Below are 20,112 nucleotides of genomic sequence, written 5' to 3' on the forward strand. Positions count from 1 at the left end.
AGGGTGTGGTCCTTGGGTGACCATTCACCGATTGTCCAGACTTGGCTCAAAGGTTCAAATTCAAGTCTGTTGTCATCTGACTGTACAAATAGACAAACAAAACAAAGTTGTGGTGGTGCTCCCTTCCGCAGGATCACATCCCCCTTCACCTTTGATGAAGGATCAGAGGTTTGGTGTAAGACAGGAAACCAGCTTGTGCCAGGTTGGGGAGGGGGTTGAGCAGAGAGGGGAGGGTGGGGAGAGATGGGAAGGAGAGAGGGGGTGGTGGCTGCGGTTGGGGGTGTGTGGGGTTGGGTGGTGAGGGAATGGAAGGGTAGGGGTCTGGAGGGGTGGGGGAGAAGGGGCAGAGGGAGAAAGGGGTGGCGGAGAGGAGGGTGCAGGGTGGGGGATGGGGGGGTGGCGATGGCGAGTGGGGAGAGGGGTTTAAGAGGTTGAGGTGGGGGAGAGAGGGGGGATGGGATGACTGGGGTAGGAGGAGAGGTCGTGAGGGGGAAAGCACCAAGTAACCCCCAGGAAGAGATCTGCGTTTCTCCGCCCCTGACTGCGGCTCTGCTGTTCGGAACGGCCAGGTCCAGTCTACCCCCTCCCTCCAGATCGTGTCCCCCACCCCGGTGTCCGTCCGCCTCCCGGGCGTTCCAGGCCGGTGTGTGACGCAGGGAACCGAATGGTGGCGGCTTCGGAAGGCGACGGTTGGTTCGGGGAGCGGCGGCGTTGATGGAGCCGGATCCGCGGGACCCACCCCAGCATGAGGCCCGAACCCAGGCTCCCGGCCGCAGCTGATACCGAGGGGTCATGCGCTGCATCTTGCGCCTTTGCCTCCTGGCCGCGCTCTTTCCCGGCTCCAGACTCGGTCCCGGCTCAGCCCTGCGAGGTGACCTCTCGGGGAGAGAGGGTGGCTGGAAGGTGGGGTCGAGGGCAGTGGCAGGTAGAGGTGGTGTGAGACGGGGTCGGGTGGTAGACTGGTATCTCACCCTCACACCCCCGTCTCTCCATGGATTCTCTACCCCTTCCCCCACCTTCATCTCGCTTCCCAACACCAGTCAATTCCACCTATCTCAATCTCCCACCCCAGCCTCCACCTCCACCCCCACAACCCCTTCTCATCTTTACCCCTCTCCCCGCTCACCCACCCCATCCAATTCCATCTCCTCCCTAACCTCTCTTTGGCCTCACTACCCCACCTTGCTCTCTGTCACCCTCCCCAGCCTCTACCTTCCTCCCAATGTCTCTTCCTATCCACTCAGGTCTCTACCACCCCTCCCTCATCTTTAACCCCAGTTCTTACCCCTTCAGGTCTCTACCCCACCCTAATCACAAAGCCCCACTTGTTCTCTGCCTGGAAGTTTGGCCAGGTTGATTCAGAATTGTCTTGCCTGCAGAAGGCAGAGGGTCGTGGTGGAGGGAGTACATTCAGATTGGAGGGTTGGGACTAGTGGTGTCCCACAAGGATCTGTTCTGGGACCAATACTTTTCGTGATTTTTATTAACGACCTGGATATGGGGGTAAAAGGGTGGGTTGGCAAGTTTGCAGACGACACAAAGGTTGGTGGTTTTGTAGATAGTGTAGAGGATTGTCGAAGATTGCAGAGAAACATTGATAGGATAAGAAGTGGGCTGAGAAGTGGCAGATGGAGTTCAACCCGGAGAAGTGTGAGGTGGTACACTTTGGAAGGACAAACTCCAAGGCAGAGTACAAAGTAAATGGCAGGATACTTGCCATTCAAGGGGAATATTAGAGGAAGGTTTTTCACTCAGAGAGTGGTTGGTGTGTGGAATTCACTGCCTGAGTCAGATACACTAGTGAAGTTTAAGAGACTACTAGACAGGTATATGGAGGAATTTAAGGTGGGGGGTTATATGGGAGGCAGGGTTTGAGGGTCAGCACAACATTGTGGGCTGAAGGGCCTGTAATGTGCTGTACTATTCTTTGTTCTACCTCCTGATCTTATCTTCAGCCACAGCCCCTAGTTCTGCCTTGTATTTATCACTTGTCTTTATCCTTATGGTCTTATGTTAGACAAGGCGTCAAATGTTACTGTGAGAAGGCAAGAGAAAGGGGTTGAGAGGGGTAATAAGTCAGCCATAATGGAATTCTGCTCCTATGTATTTTGATCTTATGGTCTCTTAGTCTCCACCCTGTTCACGCCCTTCTCCCTCCAGCCCCTGCTAGATGCAGCAGGAGAGGTGGGTGGGCCAGAGATAGGCTGGGTTCCCTGGGTTACACTCTGGTGAGGAATCACTCCAGGCAGGATCCCTGGTCACGGTTGAAAGGAGATGGATTAACGCTGGCAGACAGAAACGTGTGTAGTGGGGCTGGAGGAACTCAGTGGGTCAGGCAGCATCTGTGGAGGGGAATGGACAGTCAATGTTTCAGGCCGAGAGGCATCTGGACCGAAAGCACAAAGGGCATCAAGTTTATTATCACTGACATATTTCATGAAATTTGTTGAGTGTACGGTGTAAGATCTAAAACTTAATATAAGTTACAAACATTAGTAAAGAGTGCAAACGATGAAAACAAGGTAGTGTTCATGAATTCATGAATCGTTCAGAAATCGGACTGTGGAGGACAAGAATCTGTTCCTAAAACACTGAGTGTGAGTCTTCAGCTTCCTGTACTTTCTCCCAGATGTTAGCAACGAGAAGAAAGCTTGTCCTGGATGATGGGATCCATCTTGTTGATGTTCTTGATGGTGGGGAAGGTTGTGTCTATGATGGCGCTGACTGAGTCTACAACTCTCTGCAGCCTTTTGTGATCTTGTGCATTGGAGGCTCCAGACTAGATGGTGATGCAACCAGTTAGAACACTGTTCATGGTTCATCTGTAGAAATTCGCGAGATTTGCGAAAAATCTATTCAACTTTTCTCTGAAACTCAGGTCCTCAAGACCCATCTTTGTAAATGTTCTCTGCACTTTTTCAATCTTATTGATATCTTTCCTGTTGGTAGGTGACCAAGATAGCACACGATGCAGATTAGGCCTCACCAATGTCCTATACAACTTCAACATAACATCCCAACTCCTGTATTCAATACTTTGATTTATGGAGGCCAACATGCCAAAAGCTTTCTTTACAACCCTATCTAGTTGTGATGCCACTTTCAAGTAAAGTTGCAAGAACAGTCCACAGGCTTTTCTAATCTAATACCTTGAGAGAGCGAGGTGAAAGTTGCCAGAGACTGTTCGGTAATGTGGGACCTTCCCGCAAACTTTAAACCTTTACCCAATAGAGGGTATAAAATGTAATTAAAAGTCACTTGTTTTGCAGATCCGTATCAGAGTGAGTGCTATTATAGGAAAATCTTTTGTCATGAGAAAGCTATCTGCCAGCTGGACTTGGTGACTCAATTGTTCTACTGTCAATGTCTGCCTGGATATACTGGAGATGGAATGAATACCTGCCAGGGTAAGATCACCACACTGACGGTACTCGATCTGTTTAACAGATTCATCAATTGCATGCCTGGATTAGAGAGCATGTCTTATGAGGATAGGTTGAGTGAGCTAGGGTTTTTCTGTTTGGAGTGAAAGAGGATGAGAGGTGACTTGATGGAGGTGTAGAAGATGATAGAGTGATCAACCTCTCTTTGTATTATGGCTAATACAAAAAAGGCATAATTTTAAGAAGTATAGGGGGAATGTCAGAGGTAGGTTTTTAAAACAGAGAGTGGTGGCTACATGGAACACACTGCCAGTGGTGTAGGTGGAGGCAGATGCATTAAGGACATTTAAAAAACTCTTGGATAGGCACAAGGATGATACCCGCCTCTACTATCTCCTCTGGTAGCTCATTCCATACACCCACCACCTTCTGCATGAAAAGTTTGCTTCTCCTTCTCTTCAACTCATTGCCCACCCTCATTTCCTTCAGCCCTCACTACTGCTCAGTAAAGGGGCATACAGTTTTGAGAGAGGGGTGGAAGAGGCAAGACCAAAGAGGGATAAGAGGGCAAAGCTGAAAATTTTAAAATTGGAGCATTGCTCAACCAGGGGGCCATGAGGGTCAATGAGGACTGAGTCTATGCAAGTCGGAGTGGGTCAGGCCAGGAGGCCGTGTGTGTCAGTGAGGAGTGAGTCTAGGCAACTCAGAATGGGTTGGGTAAGGGCTGCTAAGTGTTAGCTGAGCTCATGTTTGTCTCAGAAATGAGGACCCAGGTAGATGTGTGCAGCAAGTCTCTAGACCGCCCTTGGGAATTCTGTGAATGAAAGGGTTAATGTCTGAGGAGTGTTTGATGGCTTTGGGCTTGTACTCACTGGAGTTCAGAAGAATGAGGGAACTCTTAGATAGGCACATGGATGATAGAAAATTTGAGGGCTATGTGGAAACATGGGCTTAGATCGATCTTGGAGTGTAAAGGGTCGGCCAGTATTTGGGCTGAAGACCAACGTTCTACGTTCAGAGTAGTGGTTTCGCTCTGAAGACCTTTCATCTGGGCGTCTGACTGGCTGGGGAACCTATGGGGAACATTGACCGTTTCCTGGAGTTCAAAGAATTCAAAGTCATTCAGTAAACCTTGTTAATTTTAGTGTAAAAAATTGAAACTCCATGACATCCGGGAGGCGATCCTCATGGATTGATTTTGTTTTGTGTTTGTATGCAGAACCCGAGGGCTTGATCACTGTGTCTGATCTGGGAAGTTGCAACAGAACAGAAGTCCAAACTTGCCTGATAACAAAACAAGTTGGAGGAAACGTGACCTTCCGTGTGTCTGTCTCTGGTTATAATCTGGAACACATTGCTTGGTTTAAATTTTACGCTTCTCAGGGACCAATTTTTCACAGGTATACAGGCTGCAAAGGAGCAGGTGAATGAACCACACATTTATACCAACTCGTATTTGCCTTTCCCCATTTGATGGGGTGTCCCATGTAGCCTAGAGGACACAGGTCTAAAGTGAGAGAGGAGAAGTTTAATAGGAACTTGAGGGGTAACTTTTTTACTTGGGGGTGGTCAGCGTATGGAACAAGCTGAGGGAGTGGTTGAGGCAGGTGCATAGATTTGTTGTCTGTTGTATCTGACAATAGCAGCTGAGACCTGTGTGGGAGAGATTTAAAAGTGGAAAAGTCATTGCACTGAGGCAGTTCCACTCCCTTGAACTCGGATGTCTGGATCCAGATGTCTGCTTTCCTGACTTTTGGATCTCACTGTAGATCTCATCCACCCAGTCTGCTGGAGCTGTTTTAACATACTAGGACAGGCATGTCCCTGTCTTACAAGGTTATGAGGTCTGCCGGCTGCCCTCACCTGATTTGGTCTGCCTATTGAAGCGGTGTACCGGGGTATGGCCGCTGTCGCATGCAAACAGCTGCTTGGAGCCACAGATGAGAGCTGATTGTCTGGTGGGGTCCAAAGATGAGTGAGATGCCCCAGATTGGACATGATAAGCCCCTTCACTGGGGTGATGCCCCTCCCTGGACACCCCATAGACCTTTGTAAGTACAATAACACTGTTTAAAAGACAGTTGGACTGGTATATGGATAGGAAAGGTTTGAGGGATGTGGGCCAAATATGTGGAAATGAGACTGGTTTAGATGGGAGCCTCAGTTAGCATGAACAGATTAGGCCAAATGGCTTGATGCTGTAGGACTCAATAACACTAGTCAATTCATACTCTTGTGCAAAGTCTACTCTCTTTGATAATGAGGCTGTGACAAGATACAATCTTAATAAGCAACACGATAGCCAAAAACCATTTCTATAATCATCAGAAAGCAAAAGCTACAGATGCCGTAAATCTGGAATGAAAATACTCAGCAGGTCAGCACCTGCGGAGAGAATTGGAGTTAATGTTTGGGGTCACTGACCCTTCTTACTGGTTTGTGAACCAGCCCTCGTCCACGCTGGTCTGCCACCCCGATACCCAACCACATATGTCCCATGTCTGAGTCACTGGCCTTCAAACATGGGAATGGAGGCTTAGGCTCCAGCCTGACCTCTAATTCCCCCACAACTTCATCCCTAAGCTCTAATCTGTCCCCAAACTCTCCTCTCTGTCCCCAAAACCATCACTAGGGACCTAAAAATAAACAATAAAGAAAACTATATCTGAGCTGCTACATTGGTAGAGACTGCAGCTCAGCACCATCTTGAAATGATTGTTAATGTAAACGATGCATTTCACTGTATGTTGTGATTTACACGTGATAAATAAACTTCAATCTTGAATGTTCAAACTGATCCATTATGAAGTGTTCTAATAGTGCACACTCTGATGGGTTTATTTGCAAATGATACAGATTAGTCTCTTTAGTTTACCTTATGGCCTCTGGTTAAGGATACTCTCACATAGAGAAAGGGTATTCAGAAACAGAGTTAGGTTTAGTATCACTGACATATACTCAGTGGCCACTTTATTAGGTGCTCCTGTACACCAGCTCATTAATAGAAGTTTGTGGAGATTCAGCATGACATCTAAAGCTGACAAACTTCTACAGATATGTGGTGGGGAGTATATTGACTGGTTGCATCACAGCCTGGTATGGAAATAATAATGGCCTTTAACAGAAAATCCTACAAAAAGTAGTGGATTTGGCCCAGTCCATCACAGTTAAAGCCCTCCCAATCATTGAGCACATCTACATGAAACACTATTACAGGACAGTAGGACCCACCACCCAGGGCATGATTTCTTCTCACTGCTACCATCAGGAAGAAGGTACAGGAGCCTCAGGACCCACAGCACCAGGTTCAGGAACAGTTATTGCCCCTCAACCATTAGGCTCTTGAACCAAGGGGAATAACTTCACTCACCCTCCATCACTGAACTATTCCCACAATTTATGGAGTCACTTTCCAGGACTCTTCATCTCAAGTTCTCAAAATTTATTGCTTAATTATGTATTATTATAGCTTTCTTTTGTATTTGCACAGTTTGTTATCTTTTGCACATAGGTTGTTGGTCAATCCTATTCTTGTGTTTTCTGCATATGCCTGAAAGAAGATGAACTTCAGGGTTGTATATGGTGATGTACTGTGTATGTACTTTGATAATAAATTGACTTTGAACTTTGGCAGCAACTCAATGCATAAAAGCAGCAGACATGGTCAAGAGGTTCAGTTGTTGTTCAGACCAAACATCAGAATGGGGAAGAAATGTGACCTACGTGATTTTGATCCTAGAATGATTGTTGATGCCAGACAGGTTGCTTTGAGTACCTCAGAAACTACTGATCTCCTGGGATTTTTATGCACAACGGTCTCTAGAGTTTACAGAGAATGATGCAAAAAACAAAAAAACATCTAATGAGTGGCATTTCTGTGGGCAAAAATGCCTTGTTAATGAGAGAGGTCAGAGGAGAATGGCCAGACTGTTTGAAGCTGACAGGAAGGTGACAGTAACTCAGATAACAACACGATGTGCAGAAGAGCTTCTCTGATCACACAATATTTCAACCTTTCCCTATAACTTAGGTACTCAAGTGTTGGCAGTAACCTTGGAAATTTTCTTTGTACACTTTCAATCTTAGTGATATCGTTCCTGTAGGTAAGTGACCAGAACTGTACAATACTCCAGATTAAGCCTCACCAAAGTCTTGGACCATAAAACCATAAGATATAGGAGCAGAATTAGGCAATTAGACCCACCAGATCTGCTCTGCCATTTTATCATGGCTAATCCATTTCCCTCTCAGTCCCCTCTCCCCATAACCTTTCATACCCTGACTAATCAAGAACCTATCAACCTCCACCTCATTGTATTCCATTCCCACCTCTTTGCCCATTGTCCTAATATCGAAGTCTTCTGCAGTCTCTCTGCTTCCTCAAAGCTACCTGTCACTCCACCTATCTTAATATCGTCCGCAAGCTTGCCCACAAAGTCATCACCTTCGTCATTCAAATCATTGACATACAACAAAAAAAGAAGCAGTCCTAATACAGACCCCCATGGAATACCACTGGTCACCAGCAGCCATCCAAAAAGGATCTCTGTATTCCCACTCTTTGCCTCCTGCCAATCAGCCAATGCCCTACCTATGCTAGTATCTTTCCCGGGTTCTAGTTTAGCAGCTTGTTGCGTGGCATTCTTGTCAAAAGCTTTCTGAAAAGCCAAGTACACAACATCCACTGATTCTCTATCCTACTTGTTATTCCTTCAAAGAATTTCAACAGATTTTTCAGACAAGATTGCTCCTTAAGGAAACCATGCTGACTATGGCCTATTTTGTCATTGGCCTCTTAGTATTCTGAAATTATTCTTAATAATCAACAAAACTAAATCTTGTGACATAGGGGACAGCAGAGCTTTGCTTCCAGATGAGCTCAATGCTTTCTATGCTCACTTTGACCATCAGAAAAGGGAGGAACCATCACATACCCCCATGTCACTCGATGATCCTTTGGTCCCAGTATTTGAAGATGACATGCGGGCTGCCTTCAAGAGAGTGAATTTAAGGAAAGCATCCGGTCCGGATGGAGTACCTGGCCTAGTACTAAAGACCAGCTGGCTGGTGTATTCACAGATATCTTCAGCCTCTTGTTCCAGCAACGTGCGTTACCCACCTACTTCAAGCAGGCTTCAATTGTACTGGTTCCCAAGAAAAGCATGGCAACCTGTCTAAATGACTATTACCCAGTGACACATACATCCACAGGGATTTAAAAATAAAAAGAAATTTGGATAGGTATATGGACAGGAATGGAATGGAGGGTTATGGGCTGAGTGCAGGTAGGTGGGACTAGGTGAGTGTAAGTGTTCGGCATGGACTAGAAGGGCCGAGATGGCCTGTTTCTGTGCTGTAATTGTTATATGGTTATAAAGTGTTTTGAGAGCTCCTGTCTGAATGGTGACTTGGATTTACTCCAGTTTGCCCACTGAAGCAATAGGTCTATAGCAGATGCTATCCTGTTGGCTTTTCTCGCAACCCTGGAACATCTGGACAGCAAAGGTATATACTTTAGGATGCTCTTTATCGATTGCAGCTTGGCATTTAACACCATCAACTATCAATACCCCCTTGTGCAATTGGATCCTGGATTTCCTCATCTGTAGACCCCAGTCAGTTTGGATTGGCAAAAAGATCTCCTCCACAATCTCCATCGGCACAGGAGTGCTGCAGGAATGTGTACTTAGCCCCCTGCTCTATTTGGTTTACATCTATGACTGTAGCTAAGCACAGTTCCAACACCATATACAAATTTGTTGACAGCACAACTTTTGTGGACTGTATCAAAGATGGTGATGAATCAGCGTACAGGAGGGTGATCGAAAACTTGGCTGAATGGCGTAATTACAGTAACTTCTCACTCAATGTCAAGAAGACCAAGGAACTGATTGTAGACATCAGGAAAGAGAAACCAGAGGTCCATGAGCTAGTAATCATCAGAGGATATGAGGTGAAAAGGGTCAGTAACTTTCAATTCCTGCCACTATTTAAGATGACCTGTCCTGGACCCATTATATCAATATTATTGTGAAAAAAAGCACAACAGTGCATCTACTTCCTCAGGCATCAGTGGAGATTTGGCATGTCATCAAAAACCTGGGAAAACTTCTCTAGACATGTGGTGGAAAGTTTGCTGACTGGCTGCATTACGGCCTGGTGTGGGAACACCAATGCCTTTGAGTGGAAAATCCTACAAAAAGTAGTGGATTCAGCCCAGAACATCACGGGTAAAAATCCTCCCAACCTTTGAACACATCTACATGAAACATTGCCAAAGAAAAGCAGCATCCATTATCAAAGACTCTCACCACCCAGTCTATGCTCTTTTTTCACTGTTGCTATCAGGTAGAAGGTATAGGTGCCTCAGGACTCACACCACCAGGTTCAAGAGCATTTACCTCAGCCATCAGACTGTTGAACAAAAGGGGATAGCTACACACATTTAAGGTCTCTGTTTTACTGTTATTTCAAGCTCATTATTTATTACTATTTATTTATAACTGCATTTACACAGTTTGTTCACAGTTAACAGTTCCTGATGTTTATAGTTTACAGTTACTGTTCTATAGATTTGCTAAGTATGCCCACAGAAAAAGAATCTCAGGATTGTATGTGGTGACGTGTATGTACTCTGATAATAAATTTTACTTTGAACTTTGACTCCAACATCATCCCAACCACTGAGGTCAGGCTAATTGGCGTATAATTTCCTTTCTTCTGCCTCCCTCCCATCTTGAAGAGTGGAGTGACATTTTCAATTTTCCAGTCCTCCAGAAGCAGGCCAAAATCCACTGATTCTTGAAAGATCATTCCTAAACCTCCACAATCTCTTCAGTTAATTCTTTGAGATCCCTGGGGTATAGTCCATCGGGTCCAGGTGATTTATCTATCTTCAGACTTTTCAATTTACCAAGCACCATCACTTTAGTAGTGGCAACTTCACACACTTCTGCTCCTTGACACTCTTGAATCTACGGCATACTACTAGTATCTTCCACAGTGGAGACTGATGCAAAATATTTATTCAGTTCGACCGCCATTTCATTGTCCCTCATTACTAGCTCTTGTGTCATTTTCAAGTGGTCCATTATCTACTCTCGCCTCTCTTAGACTCCTTATATATCTGAAAATAACTTTTGGTAACATTTTTGATATTGGCTAGCTTCTCTTCATATTTTATTTGCCCTCCTTATGTTTTTTTTAAGTTGCCTTCTGTTGAGTGTAAAAAATTTCCCAATCTTCTAACTTCTCACTAATTTTTGCTTTATTATATGCCCTTCAAAATATACAGCTTCAACATAACATCACAACTTATTTACTCAATATTTTGATTAATGAAGGCCAATGTGCCGAAAGCTCTCTTTACAACCCTTTTTCCCTGTACTTTTTCAATCTTATTAAAATGAAAGATTTTTGGAAGACTTAAAACAACTTTGTTTGTAGCCTGATGCAAAAGTGGCAGAAAATTAGAGGAATTAAGAGACCATGCTCCTATTAACTTGGTTAGCTACACCATCTGGGTGTTACCCAGCGCATCCACAAGACTCTGTGGAGCTACAAAGCAGAGTGAGGCTGAGCTGTGTCCTGTCGGCATGCAGACTGGAGCTTGGGACATGAACCCCTGTCACTACATCCAAAAGCAGGATGTGTGGGACTGGAGCCTTGTCTGGTGCCAGCAACAGGCACTGTGACCAAGGCAAAAATCAGAACCATTCTGTTTGGTTTAGATGCTACTCATCAGGGCTAGTCTGGAGAGATGAAAATAAATTGACAGAAAGGAGGTAAATGGTCCAGTGATCAGCCTTTGCAGCAGAGTACCATGGAGAGCATTCTAACTGGTTGCATCACCATCTGGTATGGCACGCGATATCAAAATAAGCTGTAGAAAGTTGTAAACTCAGCCAGTTCCATCACAGGCTCTAGCCTCCACAGCATCAAGGATACTTTCAAAAGGCGATGCCTCAAAAAGATGACATCTGTCATTAAGGACCTACATCACCCAGGACATGCTTTCTTCTCGTTGCTACCATCAGAGAGGATGGACAAGAGCCTGAAGACCCACACTTAGCATTTCAGCAATAGCTTCTTCCCCTCCACCATCAGATTTCTGAATGGACAATGAACACTACCCCATTATTTTTGTACTGCTTATTTATTTTTAATATATTTATTGTAATTTATAGTTTAAAAATATGTATTGCGATGCACTGCTGCTGCAAAACAACATATTTCAGGAGATAGTACATGCCAATGATAGTAAACCCGATTCTGATGTTGTGAGATAATGGTGATGAGGCAGGGGTAGAGTGGGGAGAGAGAGGATCACTAAAGGACCAAGGATCAAGGCTAACTTTATTCACCATATACATTGACATGTATTAGGAATTTACTGTGGTGTGTTGGTCAGGGCATGACATGCAACAAAAACACAGCATAAATATAAATACATAAGATAGCTTATACGATTTGATGTATATAAAGTGATGCTAAGCACAGGAGTGTCTGTATAAGTTGACTGACAGGAATTAGTAAAGTTATGATGGAGTTAGTGGGTGGAAGTGTTAATCAGCCTTACTGCTTGGGGAAAGTAACTGTTTTTTGAGTCTGGTGGTCCTGGTGTGGATGCTATGGAGCCTCCTCCCTGATGGGATTGGGACAAACAGTCCATGAGCAGGGTGGGTGGGATTCTTCATGATGTTACTGGTCCTTTCCTGGCACCTTTCTGTATATATGTCCTTGCTGGTACCGGTGATGTGTTGGGCAGGTTTGATCACCCATTGTTGAGTATCCCTGTCCTCCACAGTGCAGTTCCCACACCATGCAGCGATGCAGCATTTTAGGATGCTCTCCACTGCACATCTGTAGAATGACAAGAGTAAAGATGTGCATAGTCCAGCTCTCTTCAGCCTCTTGAGAAAGTAGAGGCATCGGTGAGCTTTCTTGACTGCATAGGATGTGTTCTGGGTCCAAGAGGGGTTGTGTGTGATGTGCAATCCCAGGAGTTTGAAACTAGTTGTAGTTTCCGCTGCTGTGAAGAAGTGGAGTGTGAGTGTTGCATGTTTTCCTGAAGTGAATAACCATTTCCTTTGTTTTGTTGATATTGAAGAGGAGGTTATTTGCCTGGCACTAGTCTTCAAGCTGTTCCATCTCCTCTCTGTAGGCTGTCTCATCATTGTTGGTGATGAGCCCCACCACTGTTGGCATCAGTGAGCTTGATGATGTGATTACTTGAGTGTTTGGTTTTGCAGTCATGAAGGAACAGAATGTACAGAAATGGGGTTCAGTACACTGCTCTTGAGGGAGTCTGTGTTGAGAACGATGAGAGGGAGGAGCGGTTGTTCAGCTTGACTTCTGAGGCCTGTTAAGTCCAACACTCAGTTGCACAGTGGTGTATTCAGACTGAGGAGTAGAAGTTTGTTCACTAAGGTCTGTGGGACAATAGTATTGAGTGCCAAACTGAAATCCAGAAACAGCATTCTGACATGTCCTTGTTTTGTAAGTGTAGAGGCCAGGTGAATGACAGATAACATTTAACAATGATGAAGGTAAAGAAGTATAGTATATAAAAATAACATTAGAGGTTAAAATACAGATATGGAATGAAATGCACAGAAATAAATACCAGCATGTATTTACAATGTAAAGAGCACTATAACAAGTGGTTTAAAGTGTTTACAATGATGGGGGTAATAGATTGGGGGGTGGGGGTTAACCAGAATGGTTGATCAGACGAACTTCCTGGGGGAAGAAACTTTTAAGCTCACACAAAGTACACTGCAGATGCTGTGGTCAAATCACATACAAAGAAGCTGGATGAACTCAGCAGATCGGGCAGCATTCGTTGAAAGGAGCAGTCAACGTTTCAGGCCGGGACCCTTCGTCAGGACTGAAGAAGGAGGGGCAGGGGCCCTATAAAGAAGGTGGGGGGAGGGTGGAAGGTGCCAGTGAAAAACCAATCAGAGGAAAGATCAAGGGGTGGGGGAGGGGAAGCAGGGAGGGGATAGGCAGGAGAGGTGAAGAAGGAATGTAAGGGGAAAGCACTACGGGTAGTAGAAGGCAGAATCATGAGAGGAGGCAGAGTGAAAGTGGGATGGAGGAAGGGAGGGGGAGGGAATTATCGGAAGTTGGAGAATTGGATGTTCATACCAAGGGGCTGGAGACTACCCAGACAGTATATGAGGTGTTGCTTCTCCAACCTGAGTTTGGCCTCATCATGGCAGTAGAGGAGGCCATTTATGGACATATCCAAATGGGAATGTGAAGCAGAGTTGAAGTGGGTGGCAACTGGGAGATCCTGTCTGTTGTGGCGGACGGAGCGGAGATGATCACGAAGTGGTTCCCCAATCTGCGTCGGATCTCGCTGATGTAGAGGAGGTCGCACCGGGAGAACCGGATGCAACAGATGACCCCAACAGACTCACAAGTGAAGTGTTGCCTCACCTGTAAGGACTGTTTGGGGCCCTGAACGGTGGTAAGAGAGGAGGTGTAGGACAGGTGTAGCACTTATGCTTGCAGGGATAAGTACCAGGTGGGACTTTCACTCTGCCTCCTCTTCCAGCTACCTATCACCTCTCTCATGATTCTGCCTTCTTCTACTACCCATAGTGCTTTCCCCTTACATTCCTTCTTCACCTCTTCTGCCTATACCCTCCCTGCTTCCCCTCCCCCACCCCTTGATCTTTCCTCTGATTGGTTTTTCACTGGCACCTTCCACCCTCCCCCCACCTTCTTTATAGGGCCCCTGCCCCTCCTTCTTCAGTCCTGACGAAGGGTCCCGGCCTGAAACGTTGACTGCTCCTTTCAACGGATGCTGCCCGATCTGCTGAGTTCATCCAGCTTCTTTGTACATGTAAACTTTTAAGTTGGTGTGAAGTGTTTGTTTTAATAGCCCTAGAGCATTTTCTAGAAGGGAGCTTTTGGAAAAGGGAGTTTGCAGGGTGGGTAGTGTTCGCAATAATTTTTCCTGCCCACTTCTTTGTCCTGGACACATGCAGTGATGGTAGACTGCAGACAATGACCTTTTCTACTGATCTGACATCTTGCTGTAGTTTTTGTTTACTATGGGAGGATGCTGCACCAAACCAGACAGTAATGGCTGATGTGAGGATGCTCTCTAGGATGACAGTGTAGAATTGTACCAGGATGTTCTGGGGAAGATGGGACAAGGTGAAAGATTCAGATAAAGCAATATCTATGTTCGCTCACTGGTGGAATTAGTGGCTGAAGTGAAAACCTTTTCAAGATTTAACTGGTTCAGTAATGGAAGGAAAGGTTTTAGTGGGTGGGTGAGAGTCCAGACCCACACAACTTGGGTAGACCAAGTGGCTTGTTGCTGGGATGTATTTTTGACGCTGACCAATTTTTCCCACAGTTACAGGAGAAGACTGACTCCTCCCGCTGAACTGCTTCCAGGGATCGCGCTGAAGAACCAGAACGTGGCCATGCAGCTGGACAACATCAGTGAGGACGATTTCTACCCCAACAGGTTCTGGGTTGAGTTTGAATCCGAGATTTTCAAACAGATGGGAAGTGCTACAGAACCGTATGATGACGCCCCGTTTGAGTTGCTGAATCCCACGCGGATACGGTATTACTTCATTCTTGACAGCCCTCCAATTGGTAAGAACATTTCTGTCCCAACCCACATGTAACAAGATCAAATTTGTTTAATTGTCAGAATGAGAATCAGGTTTAATATCACTGGCATTTGTTGTTTTGTAGCATTGCAGTATATAATAATAATAATAATAATAATAATAATAATAATAATAATAATAAACTATAAATTGCATTCAGAAGTATATATAAAATGAAATTAAATAGTAGTGCAAAAAAGAACAAAAATGGTGAGGTGGTGTTCATTGTCCATTCAGAAACCTGAGAACAGAGGGGTAGAAGCTGTTCCTGAAACACTGAGTGTGAATTTTCAGGCTCCTGTACCTCGTTCCTTGTTGGTTGTATTGAGAAGTGCGCATGTCCTGGGTGATAAGGGTCCTTAATGGTGGATGCTGCCTTTTTTGGGAATCGCCTTTTGAAGATGACCTCAGTGCTTGGGAGGCTAGTGTCCATGATGGAGCTGGCTGAATTTGCAACTCTCTGCAGCTTTTTCCAGTCCTGTGTAGCGCCTTCTCCATACCAGATGGTACTGTAATGCAGCCAGTTAGAATGCTCTCCACAGTACATCTGCAGAAATTTGTGAATGTCTTTGGTGACACACCCAATCTCCTCAAATTCCTAATGAAATATAGCCGCTATCATGCCCAGATGTTGACACCCAGGAACTTGAAACTGCTCTCCCTTTCCACTGCTGATCCCTCGATGAGAACTGGTGTGTGTTCCTTCAAGTTACTCTTCCTGAAGTCCACAATCAATTCCTTAGTCAGACTGCATTTCAAGTTCATGTTTAATTGATATTCAACCATAGACATATAACAGCTAAATGAAACAACATTCCACTGGGGCCATGGTGAAAAACACAGTGCATACAGTCACACCCAGCACATATGGTTACAATAACACATACAGTCACAATATCATATTAGCCCAAGTCTCTGAGTGATAGCGTCTGGAGATAGAAGCCGCATGGAATCAGACTTAGCAACGAAAGTAGAGCTGTGCATAACTGAGGAGACCTGAGAAACATTGAATACAGAGGAGGAAACAAAACCCTGTTGTAATTTTAGCAGAATTTTAAATACTTTTCAAATTATTTTTATGGTATTTAAAAGAAATGCACCAGTTTATCAGCTCACTATGTCTGTCATTTCTGAACTTTCCAGCAAACTTACTCCCAGAGTCTGTGAAAAGCTGCTCTGTTCATTTCCCTGTCTCTCAATGTCTGACTCAGAATCACTGACTCTGTTGGGGTCATCTATTGAACCTGATGCTTCTGATGCGGCTCCTCCACTTTGCTGAGACCCAACACAAATTGGGAGACCGCTTTGTCGAGCACCACTGCTCCATCTGCAGAAAGTGGGATTTGATGATGGCCAGACATTTTAATTCCTATCTCCATTCCCATTCCAACATGATCTCCTCTTCTGCCATGATGAGGTCACTCTCAGGTTGGAGGAGCAACACCTCATATTCTGTCTAGGTAGCCTCCAGTCTGAAGGCATGAACATCGATTTCTCCAGCTTTCTGTAATTTTCCACCCTCCCCCTTCCCTTTACTTCTATTCCCCACTCTGGGCTCTTACCTCTTCTCACTGCCTATCACCTCCCCCTGTTCTCCTTTTCCCTTTCTCCCATCAGATAGTCTTCACTGACCCACACAGCCTCCTGGTTGAACAATACCCCAATTAAAAAATTTTTACCCTTGACTTTTTAATCCATCTTTGGCCTTGCCTCTTCCACCCCCTCTCTCCAACCTGTATGGAGCAGTAGTTAGGGCTGAGGGAAATGAGGGTGGGGAATGAGTTGAAGAGAAGGAGAAGCACACTTTTCATGCAGAGGGTGGTGATTCATGGAATGAGCTACCAGAGATAGTGGCTGAGTCAGGAAACATCCATGTGCCTATCTAAGAGTTTTTTAAGTGTTCCTAATGTATCTGCCTCTACCACCACCCCTGACAGCACATTCTATGTACCCACCAATACGTGTGAAAAACCTACCTCTGACACTCCCTCCTGTACTCTTAAAATTATGCCTTCTTCTATTAGCTATTTGTGCCCTCTGAAAAAAGTCTCTGACTGACCACTCTACCTTTAAAATATAGAACATTACAGCACATTGCAGGGCTTTTGACCCATGTTGTTGTGCCAACACTTTAACTACACCAAGATCAATTTAACTCTTCCCTTCTACACAGCCCTCCATTTTTCTATCATCCACATGCTTGCCTCAGAGTTTCTTAAATGTCCCTAATATATCTGTCTCTACCACCACCCCTGGCAGGGCATTCCACACACCAGCCACTCTCTGTAAACAATTTACCTCTGACATCCCCTAATACTTTTCTCCAACCATGTTAAAGTTAAGCCTCCTCGTATTAATCTTTTCTACCAATGGGAAAAAAGTCTTTGACTGTCCACTCAATTAATGCCTCTTATCATCTTGTACACCTCTATCAAGTCACCTCTCACCCTCCTTCACTCCAAAGAGGAAAAACCCCAACTCACTCAACCTATCCTCTCAAGACCTGTTCTCTAATCCTGGCAGCAGAGAAATTATGTGTTGCAATGCAATTACCTCTACATCTCTCTAATCCGGACACAATCCTGGTAAACCAAACATGAGAAAATCTGCAGATGCTGGAAATCCAGAGCAACACACACAAAATGCTGCAGAATTTCAGCGAGGTAGGCAGCATCTTTGAAAAAGAGTAAACAGTTGACATTTTGGGTCTTGGCCTGAAATGTCGACTGTTTACTCTTTTCCATAGGTGCTGCTGGCCTGCTGAGTTCCTCCAAGATTTTATGTGTGTTGTTCAGTGTCCTGGTAAATCTTGGTTTAAGGGATTTAAAGTGATCTGATTGAGTTTATTTACATCTGTCTTGCTGGAGGGATGGGTGGTGTGAAATATTTGGCGGTATACATGTCTTACGAAGGCTTACTTCTTGTCCTTTAGATATTGGAGAATATTTAGTAGGAGATAAAATCCAAATGCACATAACACCCTTCATGGCAATTTCCGAGACCGCGTTTGTTCGATGGTTTATGGAGCCCTCAGAACTCTCACAGCCTGGGGAAAATATCACCATATTAACCGAGGGAACAGAGGGCATTTTAATTAATGGGATCAGGTAAGGCTTACTGAAGATGTGGTTGGTTGTTCGTCAGTGAAACCTGTGCGGGAGAGTTTTTAAAGTGGAAAAGCTATTGAGCTGGGGCAGTTTCACTCTCTCGACCTCAGAAATCCAGGTCCGATGGTACAAGTAAACAAAACAATAATAATATTACCTGAGTCCTTGATTGTCATCTCGTGTAGATTGATGGTGCACAGATGTTCTAGAGCCATGTTTCTACAAGAACAAGCCCATAGCAGTTCCTTATATCATGCAGCACAGCTGCAAACAAATGAAACCCAGCTTGTCTTGCACCAAGGACCACCGATGGGAGGGACTGCGCCCCACCCAGCACAAAATCCAGTGGCATACAGCCAGCTCTGGCACTTCCTTCCTCAGTGGCTGCAACAGGCAGCCTTGAGGCTTGAATGAGGCCTGGTCCATGCCATTTACTCTTACACTTTAAATTTTCAGAGTTGTGAAGAAACGTGTCAGTTGTATGCCAGAGTAACAAAGACAAAATGCTGGAGGAGCGCAGGAAATCACACAGCATCAATGCAGGGGCATAAACTATAGACAGTTCGAGCTGAGACCCTTTGTCAGGACTGGAAAAGAAGAGAATAACTGGGTGGGGGAGGAGGATGAAGTAAGAAGCTGGGAGGTGGTTGGTTGAAAATGTAAAGGGCTGGAGAAGGAGGAATCTGATAGGAGAGGAAAGTGGACCCTGGGAGAAAGAGAAGGAGGTGATAGACAGGTGAGGAGAAGAGTAAGGGGTGTTAGGGCAGTTGGAGTTGTATCACTGAACTGGCCTGATTTAAGATGTGACACAGTCTATGGACAGAACTGACAGAGGTTTATAAGATTATGAGAGGCATAGCTAGAGAAGACAAACTGTATCTTTTTCCCAGGGTTGAAATGTCTAATACCAGAGGATGTGCTTTTGAGGTGAGAAGGGGTCATTTCAAAGGAGATGTGAGGGGCAAGTTTTTTACACAGAGAGTGGCGAGTGCCTGGAATGTGCTGCCTGGGGTGATGGTAGAGGCAGAAACATTAGAGACTTTTAAGAGACGTTTAGATAGGCACATGAATATGAGGAGAGATATGGACGTTGTCCAGAAGAGACAGAGGAGATTAATTTAGTTCACCATTTGATGACTAATTTAATTGCTTCATCACAACATTGTGGGCCAAAGGGTCTGTTCCTGTGTGGTACTGATCTATGTTCCAGAACTGATGGGAGAGCATGTTCTATTGCAATCTTATTAGGACCTTAGTCGATCAGAAAGTAAGTGTTGTCACGAGAAAGTACAAAGCCTCTGCTTAGTGTATAACTGCATCTCCAGACTCCTGGAGAAACCTCTTTCATGCTGACAAGTGGCTAATGGGAGATAGTGATTTAATCTGATTAAATAAGTCAGTCTAAATTTATTAACAAAATATGTATATGTCACCATACATTTTATTTTATTTACTTAGAGATACAGCACAGTAACAGGCCCTTCCGGCCCAACACACTCACACTGCCCAGTTACACCCATGTGAGCAAATAACCAACCCATCTGTGCGTCTTTGGAGTGTGGGAAGAATCCAGAGCCCTCGGAGGAAACCCACAAACTCCTTACAGACAGTGGTGGGAATTGAACCTGGGTCGCTGGCACTGTAATAGTGTTGTGCTAACTACTGTGCTACCATGCCACCCAACATGCTACCCTGAGATTCATTTTTTTACGGGCATTTACAGGAAAAGAACAAATTAGAATCAAACTTATGAAAATCTAAACATAAACTAAGACTGACAGGCAACTAATGCGCAAAAGAAGACAAATAATAATAATGAAAATATGAGTTGTAGGGTCCTTGAAAGTGGGTCTGTAGGTTGTGGAATAAGTTCAGAGTTGTGAGTGAAGTTATCCACGCTGTTTAAGGAATTGATGGTTGAGGGGTAATAACTGTTCCTGAACCTGGTGGTGTGGGATCTGATGGTTGAGGGGTAATAACTGT

The sequence above is a fragment of the Hemitrygon akajei genome, chromosome 29, assembly GCF_048418815.1.
Source record: "Hemitrygon akajei chromosome 29, sHemAka1.3, whole genome shotgun sequence".
Lineage (NCBI taxonomy): Eukaryota > Metazoa > Chordata > Chondrichthyes > Myliobatiformes > Dasyatidae > Hemitrygon > Hemitrygon akajei.